We start from the raw sequence: 20,072 nt of genomic DNA on the forward strand, positions 1-20,072 counted from the left end.
AGACAACTGTCTGCTGCGTCACTTTGAGCTCAGCTTGGCCACTGAGGAGCAGATTTTCCTCTGAAGAAGCAGTGATCTGACCTTCTGGAGTCAATCATGAATCCAGCAAAACAGATACTGAACTGAGCACAATCATTAATCCTGAATGTCAGCCCTTGGTTCATGTGTGTTTGATAGGTTGATAAATTTCTGCATCATAATGTCAGAATTAAAACAAAGCACAAGGATGTTTGGTATTTTCAGTAACCCCTGTGATATGGCTAGTCTTAAAAGCTAACTAATAAACAGTAAGAATAAGCAACCGAAAGTATGCGCAAATACAGAGAGGAGGTCATGTTACACAGAATGGTTTGATCATAGTCAACTACTGCCAACTAAAGATCTCAGTTTATCCAGAGTGTTACCAGTTTAGTGCCAAATTGTTCACAGCCTTTCTTGCTTGCTTTTGCTTCACTGATGTGGTGTTATTTCATTTTTCTTTACACATGCATCCTGCTCAGAGGCTATTCAGAGATTTGCAAGCCTCCCTCCATCTGTAATGGAAGCAGAGGTGTTCTTTGTTCAATCATTTTTTACCATGTTTTATATTCCATGTTTTCATCAAATATTATTACATGACTGCAGTTTATCTCAACTCTATGTAAGTATTTTAGTTTCTTTCAGCTCATTGTGGTTTTTCTGGACCCGAACTCTACTGTTTTCACAGATTTTGTCACTCTTGTGCAAGCAGACCAAGTGAGCAACTCCCTGTAAAGCATTTAGCAGCTAAAGAGTCTAAAAAGAGTTTTATCATATGGTTGCCTCTCCCTAAACCAGATTCTGGAGGTTTCTTCATGTTAAAAGGGAGTTCTTCCTCCTCACAGTCACCAAATGCTTGCTCATTTGAGTTCTCTCAAATATTTATATAGTAAATATTAGAGTTCTCTCTAATATTTACCTACCTTCAGATCCGTCTTGTTGTGAACTGGTGAAATATAAGTTGACTCCATGTACACTGGATGTGTGAAAAGCAGCTGTTATTTATCAGGCTATACAGGTTAACCCTATATATATATATATATATATATATATATAACTTCATAGTACACACTAAGCATTTTTAAATTCACAATTAAAATGCATGTAAGAACAATAATAAAAAAATATTTCAGTCCAAATAAATAAAAATTAGATAAAGTGAATTTTGTGTTCTGGACAATTGCGTCACTAGAAAAAAGTGTGCATTGGGGTAAAAACTATATCTTAAAACTCAAACCAGAATTATTCACTATATCAATTCCCTGATATTGAAGTCATTTACAGTGGAACCAACCCTTTAACACTGAGCTTCATGCGTCAGCCGCCAGGCAAAAAAACAGAACGGTTCACACTCTAAGGCTTTTGCTGCAGAATGAGCCAACATCTCCCAATCCCGAGGCCGACTTATGATTTATGAGTTCTTACTGTCACGGTAGCGCAGCGGTATTAGAGTACTCAGAGCAGGAGTGATGCATCCTGTGAGATGGATTCCACTCTCATAAATGTACAGATTTGTCTGATTCTTTTCTTGGCTCTGCATTTGAACCGTGGCTCGTGTAATAAACTCTGAATTCCAGCACAATTTCCTGTCCCACTGGAAGATGCTTTGATGAGATAAGATCAGAGTTAAACACGTACAGAAAGGCACATACAAGCCCACGATACACAACGTTTATCTCACACATATGTCTACAATTGCACATCCAGCGAGACACACTTACTTATACAGACTGATTGCATGTGTCATGTGCCCCGAGGGAATCCAGATAAAGTTCGAGGGTGGAGGCAGAGGAGAGGATGAATAGGGCTCAAAGCCAACCTGGCACACCGGCTTACAAGACAAAAGGCTGCATAAAGACAGGATGTGAAATGCAGACAGTAAATACCATCCCAGTAACAATACTCCTGAACCGGCTTTACTGTGTTTCATAACTCTATCTACTGTGAAAGCACCATTCATATAGTGTACAATAAGAATTCACCTATTGAGGTTGAGCTTTTTGTGTTATTTTACAGGAAAATCTTTTATGTTTTACAGTTTGACCCCATGACAAAAATAAATAACCAAGAGTAATCTTGATCGCTTACTTTTCTATTATCTCTACTTTAAAGTGGTGTCTTAGCTACATCAGCAGGCCTTGCAATCTAGCATGAATCCTCCAGGCTACAGAACAAGACTCATCCAAAATCCGCAAAGCATTCCTTGGCAGCAGAGTGCCTTTCTTTGTCTTACACAGCAATCTTAAAGAGCGCACTGATTTACATCAGAGCAGGTCTGCATCAGATGTGCCTGTTCTTCTCATTCTCACGTCATGCTGCTGGGGCCCTGACACACTGAACCCACCTTGCAAATATCTCTCTCCATCTTTATTATACAAATCAAAGCAAAATCAACTTTGTATTTTTACTCCTGTATTTTTATCTAAAACACCACATGGAATTTGCTGCTTCTGCAGATTGTTTTTCATACACAATCTGAATTATCAGTCACATCTGTTTAACCCTTTTTCCGTTTTTTCAGGTGCTGAAAATTCTCATTTCTTGACTATTTTTGAACAATAATATTTGAATGGAAAGGAGATGGAATTCGAAGCTTTTAAAATGATGCCATCTGTTAGTGGGTGGGATATATTTTTTCTCAAATCTGTAAGAAGCAGGAAAAATGGGAAAGCGTAAGGATTCGAGTAAGTTTGGATAGGGCCAAACTGTGATGTCTAGAAGACAGGATCAGAGCATCTCCAAAACTGCAGCTCTTGTGGGTGTTCCTGGGCTTTGGTGGTCAGTATCTATCAAAAGGGATCCAAGGAAGGAACAGTGGTGAACCAGTGACAGGGTCATAGGCGGTCAAGGTTCACTGATGCACATGGGGAGCGAAGGTTGGCCCAATCCAACGAATGAGCTACTGTAGCCCAAATTGGTGAAAAAGTTAATGGTGGTTCTAATAGAAAGGTGTCAGAATACACAGTGAATCAGAGTTTGTTTTGTATGATGCTGCATAGCTGCAGACCACTCAGGCTGTCCATCCTGACCCCTGTCTCCCACCAAAAGTGTGTGTGTGTATTGCTTACCTGGGGAACTATGGGAAGTAGGCAAGCTGGCAGAGGCAGTGTGATGGTTTGGGAAAAGTTCTGCTGGGAAACCTTGTGTCCTGCCATCCAAATGGATGTTAATTTGACACGTACCACGTACCTAAGCATTGTTGCAGATCATGTTACAGGTATTCCCTGATGGCTGTGGCCTCTTTCAGCAGGCTAATGCTCCCTGTCACAAAGCAAAAATGGTTCAGGAATAGTTTGAGGAGCACAACAACTGGTTTGAGGTGTTGACTTGGCTTCCAGATTCCCCAGATCTCAGTCCAATGGAGCATCTGTGGGATGTGCTGGACAAACAAGTCCGATCCACAACTTACAGGACTCAAAGGATCTGTTGCTAACATCTTGGTGCAGATACCACAGCACACCTTCAGGGGTCTAGTGGAGTCCATGTCTCAACAGGTCAGGGATGTTTTGGCAGCAAAAGGGGACCGACACAATATTAGGCAGGTGGTCATAATGTTACACTTGATTGTTGTATATTTAGGTGAACTTCTTACTAACAATACTTGGACAAAGTCCAAAATGGATTTTTTTGGAAAAAAGTTAAATAGTTTTTGATGTGTGTCAGATACAGTGATTACTGGCTTTGTTCATTGATTGATTCACTGATTTAATAAAACCAAATTACAATTTTGATAACCTAGGGTTGCGGCTGTGGTCGTCACCAATGACAACTCAGCTGGTTAAGAATCATGAACACAGGGCTGTGGTCAAGTATTTTACTCTGAATACGTCTACTATCAGAATAGGTCTAGTGAAGCAAATCTGCTGTTGCTGCTACTTCCAAAGAAGAGGCTGACAGGAAGAAAAAAGAGAAACTATGCAGTATATTGGTGAATACACTGATTTACAAGTGCACTGTAACATAGCTGTTAAACAATCCTAACCAACGGCCCACCAACAGGATTCACAATGCTCAAAATTTCACTCTTCCAGTTTTGTCTCCCCTCTCACAAACCTTCTCTCTTTCCCTCTCACACACTCTTTGTCTCTTGTACTCTTTAGCCCCAGGACATTGATAAACACAGTTGATCCTGGGCCTATGCACTGAGTACAGAGTGTTTGAAGGCCAGCCTTTCTACTCAGGACATTGTTTATTCTGCCCACTCCCTGTCAACTGTGTTTAATGTCACCAAGCCTTTTCTCTCCCCTGAACACACACACACACACACACACACACACACACACACACACACACACACACACACACACACACACACACACACACACACACACAAAATCTTTACATAAGTTGCTAGAAAAAGGAGAGAGAGGAAGAAGAAATAGATAGCAGCTCCATGTGTGCATGTGTGTATGTGCTATGATAGGAAGGAGGAGGTAATGCATGAAATTCAGAGCTGCTGATTAGATCTGTGTTGAATGTGTGTGTGTAGAAATATAGGGGGAGTTTGCTGAGCAGAACCAGGCATACCAGCTTCTTGGCACAGGCACCAAGTTTTGGCATTTTGTTGTTCCCTTCCTGCATATGTGTGTGTATGTGTGTGCATTATTAGGCCTGTTAGAACACCAAGGTTTGTATGCTGTCGCATTCGGGTTAAGATCTGTGTGTGTGTGTGTGTGTGTGTGTGTGTGTGTGTGTGTGTGTGTGTGTGTGTGTGTGTGTGTGTGTGTGTGTGTGTGTGTGTGTGTATAGTTAAGGTTAAAAGTGAACCAGCACTGTAATCTCTATGCTGACAGTCTAAATCCCCAGTGGTAAAGTGGCTTTTGTACTGTTGAAAAAAAGACATGACCTGGAAAGCTTGCAGCAGTGGCACATTATTAAATTATAAACCATATAATCAAACATTATTTTTGAAGTGGAAAACAAAACAAAAAAAAAACCCATACAGAAGTATGCAGGATCAAGAGACATCCTCAAAAAATAAACAGCAAATCTGAGGGGTTTTCTGTTTTTGTTGCAGTATTTGTCTGAACGACAGTCACAAAACCACTAACTTGTGATCAGAATTTAAATATTATTACATTTTGATTGGGACACATTGTCATGTGTCAATCAATCTGATAAAAAGACACATGCAGAGATATAAATGGTGCTTCTTTTTGCTTATTTATGTAACAGTGCTTAAAGACACACTAGTCTTTGTATAAACTACCTATGATTGATATATATCTCTGCTTTGAAGGACAGAAATATTGGGCCACACAATTCAGGTGTTCTCAGTCCCATTGCCACAGGTGAATAAATGCGAGCACCTATGCATGCAGTCCGTCTTTACAAACATTTGTGAAAGAATGGGTCGTTCTAAAGAGCTCACTGAATTTGAGTAATAGGATGTCCGGCAGAACTTCGACAGCATTCCGAGGGAGGCTGAGGACATTGAGTCCGAATGGACCATGTTCCGCACCTCCATTGTTGAGGCTGCTGCTCAGAGCTGTGGCTGCAAGGTGGTTGGTGCCTGTCGTGGTGGTAACCCCCGAACCAGATGGTGGTCACCGGAGGTGAAGGGAGCCATCAAGCTGAAGAAAGAGTCTTATTGGGCTTGGTTAGCCTGTGGGACTCCGGAGGCAGCTGACAGGTATCGACAGGCCAAGCAGAATGCAGCTCGGGTAGTGGCCAAAGCAAAAACTCGAGTGTGGGAGGAGTTCGGTGAGGCTATGGAAAAAGACTTTCGGACGGCATCGAAGCGATTCTGGCAAACCGTCAGGCGACTCAGGAGGGGAAAGCAGTGCTTCACTCACACTGTTTATAGTGCGGGGGGGGTGCTGCTGACTTCAACTGAGGCTATAGTCGGGCGGTGGAAGGAATACTTCGAGGACCTTCTGAATCCCACTGACACGCCTTCTGTAGTGGAAGCAGAGTCTGGGGATGAGGGGGATGACTTGACCATCACTGGAGGTGAGGTCACTGAGGTAGTTAAACAACTCCTTGGTGGCAGAGCCCCTGGGGTGGACGAGATTCGCCCTGAGTTCCTGAAGGCTCTGGATGTTGTAGGACTGTCTTGGTTGACACGCCTCTGCAACATCGCGTGGAGATCTGGGGCAGTGCCATTGGATTGGCAGACCGGGGTGGTGGTCCCCATCTTTAAGAAGGGAGACCGGAGGGTGTGCTCCAACTTTCGGGGTATCACACTACTCAGCCTCCCCGGTAAGGTCTATGCCAGGGTGCTGGAAAGGAGGGTGCGTCCGTTAGTCGAACCTCGGATTCAGGAGGAACAATGCGGTTTTCGTCCTGGTCGTGGAACGCTGGACCAGCTCTTTATCCTCTCAAGGATATTTGAGTGTGCGTGGGAGTTTGCCCAACCAGTCTACATGTGCTTTGTGGACTTGGAGAAGGCATTCGACCGTGTTCCTCGGGGTGTTCTTTGGGAGGTTCTGCGGGAGTATGGGGTGTCTGGCCCATTGTTGCGGGCCATTCAGTCCTTGTACAACCACAGTGAGAGCTTGGTCCGTATAGCCGGTAATAAGTCGGATTTGTTTCCTGTGGGTGTTGGACTCCGTCAGGGCTGCCCTTTGTCACCGATTCTGTTCATAATTTTTATGGACAGAATTTCTAGGCGTAGCCAGGTGGCGGAAGGCTTCTTCCTTGGTGGCCTCAGAGTCTCATCTCTGCTTTTTGCAGATGATGCGGTTCTGTTGACTTCATCAGGGGGGGGCCTCCAGCTCGCAGTGGAACGGTTCGCAGCCGAGTGTGAAGCGGCTGGCATGAGAATCAGCACCTCTAAGTCTGAGGCCATGGTCCTCAGCCGGAAAAGGGTGGAGTGCCATCTCCGGCTCAGGAACGAGTTCTTGCCTCAAGTGGAGGAGTTTAAGTATCTCGGGGTCTTGTTCACGAGTGATGGGAGAAGGGAACGGGAGATCGACAGGCGGATCGGGGCTGCTTCTGCAGTGATGCGGACGCTGCACCGGTCCGTCGTGGTGAAGAGGGAGCTTAGCGTAAAAGCGAGGCTCTCGATTTACCGGTCGATCTACGTTCCTACCCTCACCTATGGTCACGAGCTTTGGGTAGTGACCGAAAGAATAAGATCGCGAATACAAGCGGCAGAAATGAGTTTCCTTCGAAGGGTGGCTGGCCTTTCCCTTAGAGATAAGGTGAGGAGTGCGGCCATCCGGGAGGGGCTCAGAGTAGAGCCGCTGCTCCTCCACATCGAAAGGAGCCAGTTGAGGTGGCTCGGGCATCTGATTAGGATGCCTCCTGGCCGCCTCCTGGGTGAGGTGTTCCGGGCATGTCCCACCGGGAAGAGGCCCCGTGGTAGACCCAGGACACGCTGGAGAGATTATGTATCTCGGCTGGCCTGGGAACGCCTTGGGGTCCCTCCGGATGAGCTGGAGGAGGTGGCTGGGGAGAGGGAAGCCTGGGCTTCTCTGCTTAGGCTTCTGCCCCCGCGACCCGGCCCCGGATAAGCGGAAGAAAATGGATGGATGGATGGATGGATGGATGTCATCACTACAACAAGTCATTTTGTAAAATTTCTTCCCTTCTAGATTCCTCGATCAGCTATAGGTGGTATTACTGCAAAGTGGAAGCATTTAGGAACCACAGCAACTCAGCCATGAAGTGGCAGACCATGTTAGAGCGGGGTCGCCGAATACTGAGGTGCACAGTGCATAAAAGTCACTGACGCTCTGCTGAGTCAGTAACTGCAGAGTGCCAAACCTTCTCTGGCATTAACATCTGCACAAAAGCTGCATACTGGGAGTTTCATGTCATGGGTTCCCATAGCTGAGCAGCAGGTGTAGGTGTAATATGTAGGTGACTCAGTACTTTTGTCCACATGTGTTTTCCAGTAGTACCTACTCAGCTCGAATCTACTCTACTCAGTTTCTTTAGTCTTCCTTTACAATTGAGTACCGATTCAGCAAGGCGGACCAAAATTCCCGTGACATCATTTATAGGCAACACAAATACAAATGGTCACTCCATCTTCCTCTGGATTCTGTTGTCAGCTACCAAACACAAAAAACGTCTGTGTTGGTCAGTGTGTAGCCATTTCCCTCGTTGCCGGGTTTCAAAAACGGAGGGTTTGATTCTTATGAAGAAGTCGCTCTAATGACTCATGTAGTGATGTCACTGTCTGGCCAATCAGTGGCATGCATTTTGCATTTGCAACATTTTCGGCTCAACTCAGCTCACTTGGAAGTGTGGCTGAGTAGGTACCAAAAAAGTACCTGGTACCACCGCCTAATGGAAAACCCCTTAAAACCAAGTAGAGGCGAGTCGAATCAAGTTGAGCAGGTACTAATGGAAAAAAGGCAATTGTGAGCTATGTTGACACCATATGTGGTTACATTTCAAAGCTGGCGCATGTCAGGTTACAGCATAGGGTTTCAGAGAGGTTTGTGGTTACAATATAGATTTAATGCATACATGCAGTCCAGAAGCATAAATCCTACTTTAGTGGACAAAACTACTTTCACAAAGTGTGCACCTCAGTACTCAGAGACACGACTACAATTACTGATATTTAAATGTGATCATTACTCATTACACTGGTCTTGAAGTCACCATTGTGGCAAGCTGTGACTCTGTGATATAGACTGGGTAGATAGTTTGGGTTTATCCTATCTGTGCTGATATGGGTACAGTGAGCAATATGCTACCCACTACACTCATGGTGTCACAGCGATACCATGCAGCAGGCAGCAGCAGCAGGTAATGCTAAGAAAATGTCTGTTTTATTGCTTAAGAACTGAGAAGAGTTCTTCTACTGAAAGTTACATAAACTTGCTTATGCTCACAGCCCACCACCATACTTGCTCCTTCTAAATAAATCCAGGGTTGTAACAGTAGCCAGTAGACAGGGTTTTGTGTTTTCCCCATTTTGTCTTTCCAGGTCTACTTCATGGATTTGTGTAAATCAAGCAGCAGCTAGAGACATTTATATGCTAGGTCTGATGTTAAGTGAGGTCTGGGGTGGACACACACGAGCACCAGCGCACTCATACAAACACAACAGATGCATGTGTATGCATAAAATCTGTCTAAGATTCGTGGTTCATGGTCAAGATCATGGAAGCAAGGCTGCTACACAAACACATCTGCACTCTTTTCCAAACAAACACACACATCCAAACTCACACATGAAACAGCCCCCTAAGGTCCAGCCTGCTCTACAGCTATCCCTTACAATCCCCCCTCCCCCACACACCCCCCACGCCTGCTGAGTTTACAAAGAATTTAATAGCCGAGCAGAAGCACATCTGCAAGCCATTTCAGCTGTTGTTGTTGAGTTGGGCCAGGTCGTGCAGAAGGACTGGACACTGCATCCACTGAAACCCCCTCCTCCCCTTCTCTGCCCAGGACATCTGAAGGAGATCCAAGGAGGAAGCAGAGTGGAGGATGGCGTGTGGGTGTATGTGAGGGGAGACCAGCAGGAAACCCATCCTCCCTTTCCATGCTCAGGTGAACTTTACTGGCCAGGTCTGGTGCTAAAGCCTTCAAGTTCATTAACATGTTTAAACTGTTTCAAGGTTTTTTTGTTTGTTTGTTTTTTTATTGATGCACCCAGCCACCGCCACCTACCCTCATCTGCCACAACAGCAAAACAATACTTCTTTTCTCAAGCATTACTATTCAAATGGTGCATACAGTAAAGGCCCTTTGACATTCATATTAATGGACCTATTGCATGTGAATGAGACACAGCAGGGGGGAAGATCTGGATATTTGCATGTTTCATTAATCTGCAAACATTTTTCCTTGGGTGGGCTGTGTGTGTGTGTGTGTGTGTGTGTGTGTGTGTGTGTGTGTGTGTGTGTGTGTGTGTGTGTGTGTGTGTGTGTGTGTGTGTGTGTGTGCGTGTGTTTATAATACCTTGTGGGGACAATTTTCCTGACATATACTACGTTGTGGGGACCAATTGCTCCTTGTGGGGACTGGAACCTTGTCCCCACAAGGGGAAACCCTGTTTTTGGGTCAGGGGTCAGAGTTAGGGCTAAGGTATGAATTGAGTTTAGGTTAGGGTTACTACGATACACAGTTACATATTTCTTGATGTGGAGTTAATGTCTTTCTGAAGCATACTGCTCTTTTTTCCTCCTCCACTCCTTCTTTATTTTCTCAAAAGTTTGCCCCGGGGTCTGCATGTGTGTGTGTGTGTGTGTGTGTGTGTGTGTGTGTGTGTGTGTAAGCTTATAAATTTCCACAATTTTAGGCATTCAATCTCAGCTGAATAGAGATGGTCTGTGAAACCGCACAAAAAGAAGTACAAGGCGCACACAGAAAGTTTGGGTGGCCTCATTGTATACAGTTATGTGTGGATGATTGCGTGTACATGTGTGTGAGTGTATGCGAGGTGGGGATCTACTCTAAGCCACATGCGCACACACTATCATTTTTGATGAATGGCCTAACCTGGTGTGATAGTCCCTCATGAGCTCACACACACATAAGCCGCCAGCTTGCAAATGGATTACGCTGCACTGAGAATAGTCATCTTCTGTTTCATCTCTTTTAACACACACACACACACACACACACACACACACACACACACACACACATACACCAAGTCTAATCCACTGTGTATGTTTATATTGTCCATGGTCCCCAGGATTACAGCAGCAAGTGGGGAATGCTGGGAACAGCAGGTGAAGTGTCGTAAGGGGGCTTGGGGCTGCTTTCCATGACGTGTAGGTCTGAAACAGAAGAGGTGGGATGACTACACGGACCTGTGGAGAGAGACAGAAAGAGGCATATAACAAAACATACAGAACTTATAGAAGTTTTGCTCATATTTATGAAATATAAACTATCTAAAGTACTACTTCTTTGCCACTGCTGCTCCAGAGTGCTGACTGCTTTTACCCTGAAAGTCACAAACTATACCGACTGATGGGCTAATGCTAGGTTATGGCAGGTTAGTTACCCTTCAAGCTTGAAAATACATATAACTGTATTTTTTTAGACTTTCATCATCATCACTTAGGGGGGTAATTTTTCTACAAGCTACATTTAAAACATCACCGTGTAGCTTTTGCAGTGCCTTCACTGTTTGATGTGATTGAAATACCACAGTCTGTAAGACAGTTAGCAACTAATAGAAAGCTAGCAGCTAACTCAAAGTTGGAGGCTAAATCAAAGTTAATGATTAGTATAAATTTAAAGTCTAACACAAAGTTAGCAACCAATGCAAATTTAGTGACTAACTCAGAGTATGAGACTTAGTTAACCATTAACGCAAGGTTACAGGCTAACACAACTTTAATGACTAACACAAAGTAAGAAACTAACACAGTGACTGATGCAAAGTTAACTTACACAAAGTTAAAACTATGACAAAGTTAGAGACTTTCATCTAGTTAGCAAGAAACATTTTAGTAATGTGATTAATATAAAGTCAGCGACTAAAACGTCGTCTTCCTCATCACAGTGAGCAAACTGTTGCCAAGTTGCCAATGTTTGTATTTAGTTTTTACTTTTTAATTGTTAGTTTGTAGTTTTGTTAACATGAAGTTAATAATAAATCCATGTGAAGAAATGACTAATCTCGGTAAGTCCATCAAACGGGCACCATAGAGACAAATATCCTCTGCTGATCACTGAGGCCAGCAGTAGTTAACCTGCCTGTCACTCGCTCTACAGCCGAGGAAACCGCTGTCCAAACAAGATATGCTGCAACTCTGACACCCTGCTCTGACTCATCTTCCTCACTTTTACCACCTACAATCATTTCCCACTGCCACATCCAAAGCATTACAGAGAATCTTCCAGTTCAAACGTCACACAGAGAGCTTGAAGTGTGCAGATGGATTATGAGATTTACTGAAATTCTTTATTTTAAATGGTGCCTTGTATCAGTCATGCCAGGGATTTACAAGGCCCTTCAGTAACATAATGCCGCAAGTAAACGGCTGCAGGTGTAACACCATGTTTGTGTCTCTTATCTTGCTGTGTAAATGGAGACTGCACCGTGCTGGTGCCACTTTCCTGGATTTTCACGTGAGATGATTTTGACAGTGATCTTCTCCATAATGTCCGTTCGGTGGACAGGCCTTGAAAAATTGTCAACAGGCGCAATAATGCAGCGTTTTGAGAACCGGTTACCGAGCTTGCCAAGGAAAATTTATATTGGAAGGATGTTTCTGGTTCCCAGGGCAGGGCTATTTGAAGCATTAAGCTCTGAATCCACATGCCAGCATAGAAACAGAAATACATATTAAAGTAGCAACAGCAGCTAAACGTGTGAACAAGAAGATGCTTTGGAACGACATGAAAGCAAAAGCAGTTTGGGCCATACATGTATTTTATAGAAAGATGGTAAGAATGGTGTATCTGTGGGTTTTATGGACAGCATAGAAGAACGTACCCTACATTAGGGTGACCGGTACCTTAATCAGGCTCCCCCACACTTCTATCAATTTTCTACCTCATGGGAAGGCCAAGCTGCTGTTAGTTGATGGCTGTTTTGAATTTTAGGATCAAAATGGATTTTCAACATAACTGCCCATCGCTATACAAAACCACCGCTGGCTGATTGTTAAAATCATGCAAAGGAAAGGCAGCTGTAATTATCTCTTCCTTTCAAATGACAGCTGTTTGGATTTCTCCTCAGCCCGCACGAGTCCTCTGGACAACTTCTGTTGAAGCATCTGGAAAGATTTACCCCACAGAAATGCTTTTTTTCCCCATCAAATGTTTTTCTATTAGGTATTTCGTGATTTCATCTTGGTTGGTAGCTACAGTTTTGCAAAGATTCTCCTCATGCCAAACTACAGACTTGTTCTCAAATGGCCTGCAGACCCATGTTTAATTATGAGAGACAGAACAACAGAACAAATGCAGAGAGAGAGAGAGATGAGGAGACATGAATGTGGTGAGGCAGCAGAGAGCTGGAGGCCTGATTTGGAAAAAGAAAGATTGGAGAAGAAAGAAAGAAAGTGGAGTGAGGGGGGCGGACAGGAACAGAAAGCAGGAGGGAGGCAGTCGGTTATATAAGCCAGCTAAATGAATCACTGCAGAAATCAGAGCTATCAGACCAGTGAGACAGACTGACTTGGCCGAGGAATTGGAGCAATATGAGGAATAACACACATGATGGGGCCTCTTGGCTGTTGAGTCATGTTGTTTCTTTAAAGATCAAAGGTTGTTCATCTAGGTCCAACAGTTGCTCTATTCATTTCTGTTTCCTTGTAACTCCTTGTGTCACATGCAAGTCAGGACACGGGAGCTGTTGATTGCACATTTACAAGTAATTGGATTTAAATTTCTGGCAGCCCCACTGTGCTGTTCATTTGCCAAAAAATCCATTAACATAGTTTTCTATTTTACCTTAAGCAAACATCTGAAATAAAACAAACATTGTAAAAGTCTATGTGTGTGTGTGTGTGTGTGTCTGTGTTTGGCTTAGGTGTAGATAAGGATTAGAGATAGCGGTATAGGATTTCAGCCTCTAGACCCAACTTGAGATGTGTGTGTTTATGCCCCTGTATTCAAGTTTTGTGTGTGTGTGTGGGTGTGTGTTGTGATGCCATAGAGGAGCCTGGCTGTAATGATCCAGCTCAGTTTGTTTGCACAGCCACCCAGAGATCCAGCAGGTCCACAGATTCAATCAAAGAGGATGTGGTTTCACTTCTAATTTTACACAAACCGTCTCGGCTACGCTCTGGATGACTGTAGAGCCAAGAAAAAAAAAGAACATAGAGAATGATTGAGTGGCAGGAGATATGAGTCTGTAAGCCATTCCTCCTCCACTTGCATTCATGTCTGCATGTGGGCCATGAAGGAAAGGGGTATTCTGTTTGTGCAGAGGCATGAAGAAAGTGCAGACATCAGGGTATGCAGTTGTGTGTGTGTTTCACAGGTATGCTCAGTATTAGTGTGTTAATTTTGGTCTGCGTGCAGAACTCCTGACCCACTGATCTAACAGCAGCGCAGTAATGAGCTTATTAGTCTAGTGATGTATTTAAAACAGGTCACAGCAGTCTGGATTATTAGCAGCAGACTGTACACACATGGGCATGTGATGTAGGGTAGTGGCAGTAAGTGCAGTGAAGTACCATCAGTACCAGCAGTGTTGGAGCTAGTTGTTAATGCTTGTATAGTTTTGCTAATAACTGGGATGTTTTTTGTTTGTCTGTTTGTTTTTTTGGGTGGTGGTGGTGGGGTGACACAATCTTTTTGTAATTATAACCATCAGGATGTGATTAAATAAAATTATTCTGGGAAAATAACACATTTCCTGAATGTTTGATGGCATATATCAAGCTTTATACTCCATATAAAGTAGTTATTGCAGAATAACTAAGGGAACGCTCCGGGTCACCTGATCCAGCCCTACCTATAAGCTTGATCAAAAAGGAAAGTCTACGATTAAGCCTATTTTTAAGATATTTTTAAGCCTAATTTTAAAAATAGAGAGGGTGTCTGTCTCCTGAATCCAAACTGGGAGCTGGTTCCACGGAAGAGGGGAGTGAAAGCTGACGGCTCTGCTTCCTATTCTACTTTTAAATACCCTATGACATGTCTTCAAGATAAGATGGGGCCTATTATTCAAGGCCTTGTATGTGAGAAGAAGAATTTTACAGTAAATTCAATTATTGATTTAACAGGGGGCCAATGAAGAGAAGCCAGTATGGGAGAAATATGCTGTCTCTTTCTAATCCCTGTCAGTACTCTAGCTGCAGCATTTTGGATCAACTTTTGAGGGTGTTTTTAGGACAACCTGATAGTAATAAATTACTGTATAAATTACAGCCTAGAAGTAATAAACTCATGAATTAGCTTTTCAGCATCACTCTGAGACAAGATGTTTCTAATTTTAGAGATACTGCGCAAATGCAAGAAAGCAGTCCTACATATTTGTTTAATATGCACACTGATGGACATATGCTGGTTAGAGTACAAGAACTTCAGTTTTATCTGAGTTTAAAAGCAGGAAATTAGAGGTCATCCAGGTCTTCAAGGCTTTAAGACATTCCTGCAGTTTAACTAATTTGTGTGTGTCATCTGGCTTCATGGATAGATAAAGCTGTGTATCATCTGCATAACAATGAAAATATATGCAATGCTTTCTAATAATACTGCCTAAGGGAAGCATGTATAATGTAAATAAAATTTGTCCAAGCACAAAACCCTGTGGAACTCCACAATTAACCTTAGTGTATGAAGAAGACTCCACATTTACATGAACAAATTGGAGCATATTAGATACAGTGGGTACGGAAAGTATTCAGACCCCTTTAAATTTTTCACTCTTTGTTTCACTGCAGCCATTTGCTAAAATCAAAAAAGTTCATTTTATTTGTCATTAATGTACACTCAGCACCCCATCTTGACAGAAAAAAACAGAAATGTAGAATTTTTTTGTAAATCCTACAGCTGAATCACCTTTAAGAGATGGTCCTGGCGCTTGCTGGACTTTCTTGGGCACCCTGAAGCCTTCTTCACAACAACTCAAGCTTTCTCGTTGAAGTTCTTGATTATCTGATATATCAGGGGTGCCCAATACGTCAATCGCAATCTACTGGTCGATCGCAAGAGTGCAAGTAGATCGCACGGAACTCCCAGTTAAGTTGGGGGAAAAAATGTAGCTCGCACGGCATTAAAAAAGTAGAAGATGGATGATAAACTATTATCCATCCCTTTTGTTACCGCCCTAGGCATGCGCATTTAACCACACTAGCTTTGCTGTAACCACTTTAGCAAGCCGCCGTGTCACAAAGCTAGCCTCCAGTTTGTTTTAAACAAAACTAAAGAAAAGAAAGATGATGTCAGTATAAAAATGAGTTCCGTAGCCGGTCCAAATGAGAAACCCAAAACTTACCACTTCCATATGGAATGGGAGAAGGATTTTTTTTCACGATGTCATATTCGAAGTGCGTTTGCCTCATCTGTCAAAGCGCCATTGCTATTCTAAAGAAGGGAAAGGTAGAGCGGCATTTTCGGACTGTCCACAAAAACTATAACAATGACTTTCCTCATCGGAGTAAGGTAAGAAAAATGATGCACAGTTGAATTGTGCGATGTGGGTTAATGCAGTTATGCATAGATGAAATTTAAATTCAATTAAAATATACTTTATCCTAAAAGCACAAGATATGCAATAATAATGATATAAATAATATAAAATAAATATGCATTTTGCATTTTTATTGTGGGTCGATCCTTTTGGCTTGGTCATCTTTTAAGTAGCTCGCAAGCTGAAAAAGTGTGGTCACCTCTGCGATATGTGGTTGATTTAGGTCTAATCTTACTAGCAACAATGTATGTGAAGCCCTTTTTATCCAAGCCAATGATGTCTGCACATGTTTACCTTCAGAACAATGAAAAACATTTCAGTTGAATTAAATTATAAATGTATAGCGCCAAATCACAACAAACAGTCACCTCAAGGCACTATATATTGTAAAAAGCATCCAATCTTCTATTCAAACTCAGTCAGCATGAGACTGATCTCTAGTCTTGTCCCCATCAACACTCTCAGCTGTGTTAACAAGAGTATCACTGAGATGATGTCAGCAGTACTTTTGTGACAAACTGAAACAGCAAACTTTGTGAAAACCACGACTGCAGTGTTAAAGGCTTAAACAGTCAAACAATTCTCTCTGGAGTTGGTGGAGACCGAAAATAGAGCTGAGAGAGAGAATTAATGTTTGGTTAAGATTTGCTCAGATTTACCAAAAAAAAAATAAATAAATAAAAAATATAAAACACATATACCTATCTCTACCTCTTTTAGAAGTAAATCTGATTATCTTCTGATTGCCTTCTCTTTTTTATAATTAATATACAACCCAAACTAAGTAAAGCGAGTCTCTTGTTATTTGGTTTCCAGTTTTCCAGCTTGACTCCAGTGGTGGCTGTAATTGAGTAAAAAGGAGAGTAAACTCACAGGTCAAAAGTTAAAAGCAAATATTGACCCACTGACTCAACAACTCAGCTTGAGAAAAGAGTTCTAAAGAAGCAAGGTGGGCACGGAGACTTAGACATTACCTCTGGATATTTGTTACGTTTTCCTGGATCATTTTCACAGGCAAAGAAAGCCAGGTCCATCGCTCTCCATTTCTACATGGGCTTAAAGCTTTCCAGGAATAAGACAACTGTTTTAAGTGCAAGTTCCATTTTAATCCCACAGAGTAAGGCAGGGGGAATTTGTTTAAGCTCAAATGAAAATCGTTCTGACATTTACAGCACCTAGCAGTGCCATGCAAAACATAAAAAACAACAGATCCTGCAGAAGGAGCAAACAATATGATATGGTTTCTTTGTATTTAACATTATGCTGCTTCCTCTGACTGTCACAGGCATCTTTCTAATGAAGTCTCAAACTTAATGACTTCTTCATCCTGTTGGCTAAGAACTCCAGTTCCATCTCAGGTTGCAGCTATCTCTAACAAAATTATACCTTTGAAAAGATTTCCAATCTCCAAAACTGGACAAAGACCCTTACTGCCTTTCATTGTTAATTACCTTTATCAGTCCTTATATATCTTAGCTATATCTTCAACTGCTTGCTTTTGCTTCCAGCGGGCTTTCATTATGGAAACTCTTGAGTTTCAGCTGAACAACTGTGATAAAGACTCAGGGGTGGAAATCTAGAGCAGAGGCCATTTTGGTTCTTCAGTGACACGTAATGGAGGCCATTGAGTGGTCCCTGGACAGGAAACCAGGGGCCGTTGGGGGTCGTTGACAGGCATCACTGACCCCTTTCTCCACTCATCTGGGGAGAAACCAGAGCCCTCCAGCTGACAACACAACATCTCCTCACATTCAGAGTCAGCCAAAGATTTGGTGCTAATAGCTGAGGAATGATGATTGTCCCCGCGGTCAGATTTCACAGAGGAGATGTTTGCAGACAAAGGAAGGGAAGGGGGAACGTGAGCTCAGTGTCAAACACCATGTGCATGAAAGCTCTGAGAAGTACAATTCATGTTTTCTTGTAGAAAAAGGTTTAACCCATATAAAGTTCATAAAAGTTATAAAACTCAGACACCCTCAACATCTCAGATAATTAAAAGTGACACAAATTATTTCCTAAGTGGCTCAGGCTGGTCACACAATGTGAAGACAACCAGCTGCAACCTGAGCTGTACTTAGTGCAGCCCATAGTTCTGAAGAAATTCAACCATACTGTTAAGTGTCCAGACCAAAGTTTACACTAAACTGTGATAATCTTCTCTTAACCTTAAATATTTTTGGTTGCAATGCACACACCATGAAGAAAACGAGGATTTTTTATTTGCTATGTCCTCCTTTTCAGTTTGGAACTGCCTTGAGGATTGTACATTTAGTTCTGCACTTACATAAATCTGGAGCACTCACAATAAAGTTTTTTTTTTTTTTTTTTTTTTTTAAGAGGCCTTTATTGAACCACCAAAAGCCTTTGGACAAGCTCCATGATTCCATCATTTTAGCCTATCGATAGGTCATCATGATAGCATCTTTTGTTACAGCCTCTGTGCCTGGTGACTGTCCGTGTCTTTCAAAAATCGCCTCTCTTCTTACAAGCTGAAGGCTGAGATAGCCAGTGTGGCACAAACAGAGTTATTGTTTCAGACTTTGGGAGCTTTCTGGACAACCTTAACTTTAAGCAACAGTCTATTATAGTTTATTATACTGCCACACTGATTTTCATGTGTAACGTAGGTGGAGTTTAACATTAAAAAGCATCCACTAGGACATGTCATCAGGACTAAAGCATCCTTGGCCGAAAATATCTTCCTTCAATGTGTTTGATTTGGAAGAATAACTACACATGGGAGCAGCTGAGCTTTAAAGGAAACAGAGACAAAGTTGTTTTTCCCTTTTCAGCCCATTGTGACATGCCACTAATCTTAATTTACTGAACTACATAATGTGGATATGTATTGCTAAATAATAGGATTATGTGTGTGCAATCATTAAAATGGGCCTGTTATGGTTTTTCATATTTTCTGTCATGCATATACTGTCATAGTGGTGGATACTCACATTAAACGTGGTCAAAATTTTCAAATAATGAGGTCAACATATGCTTCAATCCAAAATAGCTGTGTAGTGCTAAAGCAGTGTGGGTATACAGCAAATAGTCCTCCTCGACTAATATAAAAATCCATATTATGGAAAGACTGTTTGACTAAGTAAAGAGAAACAAGAAAACAAGAAAATTTCTAATATGTTGAAAATTTTGCTGAAAAATAAACAGAAATCAGCTTAGCTTTAATTTCCACATACTTGCCAGTGGGCTATAAAATAGTTTGAAGGCCTTCAGTATTGTTCTACAGTGTAGAGAATAACAAAAACAAGAAAAAAATAACTTCAGATTTTTGATTGGTACGGTACGATACACATATCCATCTGAAATTGACTGTGGTTACAAGACAAGCGAGTAATAACCAGATCTTGTAAGTTATCACTTCAGAAGACAGCCTTTAATCACTGGAAGACCTACACATAATGACATGCAGTGAATCAAGTGATCAAGTGACATGCAGATCTCTGCTTTCAAACACACCGCAGAGGACGACAGACCTCTGCTTTAGCAAAAAGCCAAACTCCATCTGAGAACCAAACAAACAAGAAGATTTACTTAAGACAAGCGAGACCAGACGAGGATTACGGTCGACTGCATAAAGCACAAACACGAAGGACATACAGGAGTGACTCGGATGTCGCAGACAAAACTCGGCTTTAGGTTTCTGACCGCAGTTTGTAGTCTAAAGATTTGGATGTAGGTTAGCGACGCTCATCTCTTTCTGTCTGTGTTTAAAAAGCATCCAGACCTTTTGTCCTTCGTCCAACCGCAGATATCCTACAGTTTCTGCCAAGTCTTCCTTTGGCCTCCATCCAGCAGGCAAATGCAAACCTCCCCTCCCTCATTTCACCCCAGCATCTCGCCACCCCTCTCTCTCCATCTTCTTCTTCTTTCTCTAACTGTTGTGTAAACCTCGTAATTACAACCATGGGGAATTTTCATGTTTGTACAAGAAATGAAGTTTGACATGGCCCTTAAAGGTACAGCTAGCTGAGTGACCCCCAGTTCCCCTGAAACTATTCAAACCCCACCAGAGCAAATTAAAAAC

The sequence above is a fragment of the Archocentrus centrarchus genome, chromosome 15, assembly GCF_007364275.1.
Source record: "Archocentrus centrarchus isolate MPI-CPG fArcCen1 chromosome 15, fArcCen1, whole genome shotgun sequence".
Lineage (NCBI taxonomy): Eukaryota > Metazoa > Chordata > Actinopteri > Cichliformes > Cichlidae > Archocentrus > Archocentrus centrarchus.